This window comes from Silene latifolia, chromosome 10 (genome assembly GCF_048544455.1).
Source record: "Silene latifolia isolate original U9 population chromosome 10, ASM4854445v1, whole genome shotgun sequence".
Taxonomy (NCBI): Eukaryota; Viridiplantae; Streptophyta; class Magnoliopsida; order Caryophyllales; family Caryophyllaceae; genus Silene; species Silene latifolia.
Genome location: NC_133535.1, coordinates 109,023,333 through 109,027,851, shown reverse-complemented (window position 1 = coordinate 109,027,851; position 4,519 = coordinate 109,023,333). Strand labels below are relative to the sequence as shown.

Genomic DNA, 4,519 nt, shown 5'->3' with positions numbered 1-4,519 from the left:
ATAAGCCCGGATACACCATATTTACCGTGAAGCGAATTCTTGTGCGGACTGGTTAGCGAATCAAGGGGTGGTGCAATCACAACAATTAATTACATACGATTTGTCGAATGTGCCGGACCAAGTGTTTCGCCTGATGGAGCAGGACATTGGTGGTGTTTCATGGCCTCGTGTGGTGCCGTTTTACTCGTTTTAGCTTTCTATTTTAGTTTCTCTTTAGTTTGTTTCGCTTTTCCCGTTTTCTTTATAGCTTAAGGTTGTACCTTGCTTCTCTTCACCAAAAAAAGAAAAAAAAAAGCCCGGATACACACGATATTACTGTTGGATACACAAATCGATTTGTGTATCTAGTAGTAAGACTATGTGTATCTGAGAGTAGTAATATGGGTATCTTGGTAGTTCATACGGTGTCAAGGACTCGTAATCGGCAGGGCTGTCTAAGAGCATGAGGGGTGATGTCGGCTGTGGAGAAATGAGGGTTGGGAAGAGCAAGAAAGGTGATGTGGTGGTGGAGTGAGTGATGGTGATCATGGGGATGGCTGGGCGTAACCAACGATGCTCAATAATGTTGCCATTCTAATCACTTTCCATGCCAATTAAATGTAATCAAGTGACAACATCCGACTGAAAAGAAACTAACATACAAAGGTTACCAAGTAAAACAAACAAATGTACAAACAAAACTCATAACACTATTCGCGATTGATATTAAACGTACCAAATACGCAAATATACTTATAAACCAACTAAAATGCTAATGCTAGGAAACAAGGAAACAATGATGTTGGCACTATTTTTTGTTGATCATTTACAGTAGCTTGTAAATTTCATCCGATGGACACTAATAAAACGTAAACAATCTAAATACAAGTAAATAATAGCATAATGACAAAATAAAAGAGAAGTAATTGAAATAACAAAAGAGAATGGAGAAATAGAGGAAAATACCAAATAGAACTTGAGCAAAAACTAGAGAATTAGAACAGAACTTAAATAAAAACCGAATCGAAAATGTAAATAATTCAAACGAACTACATACGTACGTATTAAAATGTAGTAGATTATTAAACTAATGTAGTTTTTCCATCAAAAATGACGGCAAAAGATAGACCTAGAATATGAAATATCCAAGAACAATGCTGCAATATATAAGCCACGGACCAAGGGAGCTGAAAGGTCAAGCTTTAGACCTGGTGGCTGCATACCCGGTACCCAGGGGAGACGTCCCCAATCGGGGACGTGGCTAAATGGCTTAGGGTCGTTAAATTGTTGTCGTCTTGGCTGCTGCAGGTGTCCCTGATGGGCATGGGATATAACCCCAATCGGGTATGTACATGGGCAGCCTGTTCTTGCCTCTCTTCTTCACGCAACACCAATGCACCACCAGGCCACCACCGTGCTGGCCACCAGGCCGTGGAGAACCTTCTTGCTAGGGCCGTGGCTACTCCTTACACCACCACGCACAACCACCAGGCTGGGCTGCTACATTCTTTCACGCACAAACGCAGCACCATTCAAGCACTGAACCCGTCGTCGTTCGGTCATAAAGCATGGTTATGCCATCTTTGCTGCACATTATAAGAGTGAAATTCCGTCTTAAATACAGCATTGAAACTCGCCTTTATTTAAGCTTAAAACACGACATGGTTCCGTCAATATTTGGGCACGAAGACCGTCACAAAACAGCATATAAGCCGTCTCAAATGAGCATAGAACTCCCATCATTATTAGAATAATTACACAATTGATGAGCCAAGAAATGCTGAATTTGATAGGTTTCTTGATGATGAGCGCACATTATGCTAGGCAGCTGCAAGTTCATCAAACACAATGATTACGAGAAATAAGACAGATGTTTAATTGCATTGTTAGAAATGTGATGGATATTAAAAGAAATGGAGAACTTACGAAGTAGTGAAGTACAAAGTTGGAGCGAAACCAAATCCTCCAAAGAACCCAATAAGATATCCAAAGAAAGAGAAGGAACTCAATTTGTTACCTCGCAAAGAAACATTGTTGATTTATATTGCTATATACACCTCTTTATATTCCTAGATACACTCATTATTATACTATTCGTCGACAACTTTATTACAATATCGTAAAGTAGAAGCACTTCTACAAGGATGTCCTAAATAATACAGGATGCCCAAAGGCCAAAACTAAATACCAGAGTGCAATAGCACAAATTATATGCCATCATGGTAGATTGATATAGTGATGCGAAATCCAGTGTTGCGATAGGCTTCTCGTAAAACCCTGCTCGCGCATCCAACACCTACGCCACATAGCCCAGGGAAAAAAAGATATTATGAAAAGAACAGGCACAAAAAAAGTTTTAACGGCGGTCTGACTTGTCAGCCAATAGGCATGGCTAATTGGCTATTAGCCTATTACTCATGACTTATGACAGACCATTCATTCAACAATGGTTGAAAGCAGGGCATAGGGTATGCCCTCTTAGATACACTCCTTTACCCTCTTAGATACACTCCTTTACCTTGCTAGATACATGTCTTTACCTTGCTAGATACACTTATTTATCTTGTTAAATACACTTATTTATCTTGCTAGATACACTTATTTATCTTCCTAGATACACTCTTTTACAATGCTAGATACACTCTTTTACCATGCTAGATACACTCTTTTTTACCATGCTAGATACACTCCTTTACCTAGTTAGATACATATCTCTGGCTAGCTAGATACACTCTTTTACCATGCTAGATACACTCTTTTTTACCATGCTAGATACACTCCTTTACCTAGTTAGATACATATCTCTGGCTAGCTAGATACACTTTTTTAGATTGGTAGATACATGCCTTTACCTAGCTAGACACTCATTTACCTTATTAGATACACATTTCTGGCAAATTAGATACACTTCTTTAAAGTGCTAGATACACTCCATTGTGACTTAACCACCCCCTACCTTCTCTAGTTGAATAACGCTTCCCCCCACAACCACTCTAGATACACATGTTAGTATCTCAGATACACATATCAATACTTCAGGATACACAAATCGATTTGTGTGTCTAGAGTATTGATATGTGTATCTAGGAGTATTGATATGTGTATCTAGGGTCACAATTCAAAAACTACCTCTCATTCCAAATTCAGATATCCATTTAAGGCCATAAATATTACAGCCAATGAATATCATAAAATTAACAGTTCAAGCAAATTACACATACAGTTGTGGATCTAGTGTCAAAAAATCAAATCAAGTTTATCCTACAATAGAGTGGAACGGAAGGAATACTAAATAAAAAAAATAAATAAAACCTCAAGTAGCCTTTTGAGGAAATGGATAGCAAGAGAAAAACGAAGAAAAAGAAACCTCAAGCCTTGATTAGGGAAGACAAGAAATCAAGCAATCTCAAATAGAAAAGCAGGTGCATACATGATAAACATCCATACTGGTTACATCCAATGAGTATCATTTTACCATTTTGGTTATCACTATCCATATACATGGGATACACAAAACCAACCGGAAATACTTTTTTGCAAACTTCAATCGAAATGTGTCGGAATATTTAGAGCCAAAAACTGCAATTCATGGGAGTTGTCGGAAAATCAGTAACTTATATGACCAATTTTTATAAACCCTAATTTTTAATTAGAATTCATACCTAAAGATCAATTTTTTTTATTATAATCTTATGTTTTCTCATAAAACTACTTGATTCTTTACAATTGAATAGATTCAAAATACTAAACAATTCAAAGATTAAAATAAGAATTGAAGCTAACCTTTTTCTCTATAATAGCAAAATGCATTGGGGGAAGGGTGGTAGAAGCGGCGGTGGAAGTGGTGGCCGGCGGTGAAAGAGGCGCCGTCGATGGATGTGTGAGAGGTGATGGAGGTTGAGTGTTTATGGTGGGAGGGGGTCGAATTGTTTCATCACTTGGGTAGAAAAATAAGGAGCGCGATTGAGAATGGCTTTATTTGATTAGTTCGTACGGTTCGCACCGTACTTTAGTTCGCACCTGACCCCGACCCTATATATATATATTATATATTATATATATATATATATATATATATATATATATATATATATATCTTATATCTATCTATATTAATAAAGAAACCTTTTTTCGAGCGATTACAGAGAGTCCAAGTTTTAGAAATTACTTTTGAGCAATAAAATACATTTAATAAATAATACTAAAAGATATCCTGAATAACAAATTCTTATCATCGTTATCAACATGGTTTTGTGTCTATTAAATTCTATCACTTGGAATCCTATTCCAAACTATAATTCACGATTTCACGTAATAATAAATTGGAAAGATCATTAACTTATTAATATAATTAGTCAAAAGATAAATAAAATATATTTAAAGCTTAATTATAGTAGAATACGAATACCTCAATTCTACATCGTGTCTACCATCTGACATCCCTCTATATATATACATATATATATATATATATATATATATATATATATATATATATATATATATATATATATATAGAGTAAGGATCAAGTGAGTCCAC

General features: G+C 36.2%; 1 long non-coding RNA gene across 2 annotated transcripts; it reads right to left on the bottom strand.

Annotated features, from left to right (window-relative positions):
- Positions 1-966: 966 nt before the first annotated feature.
- LOC141609121 (uncharacterized) lies at positions 967-3,779 on the bottom strand. 2 transcript variants are annotated; one of them, XR_012527226.1, is made up of 3 exons: positions 3,763-3,779; positions 1,906-2,275; positions 967-1,807 (listed from the first exon to the last, which is right to left on the bottom strand). It is a non-coding gene; the product is annotated as an uncharacterized LOC141609121 (long non-coding RNA). The 2 variants fall into 2 exon arrangements; XR_012527227.1 differs by lacking the exon at positions 3,763-3,779 and adding an exon at positions 2,712-2,922 and having other exon boundaries at positions 1,906-2,644.
- Positions 3,780-4,519: the final 740 nt, after the last annotated feature.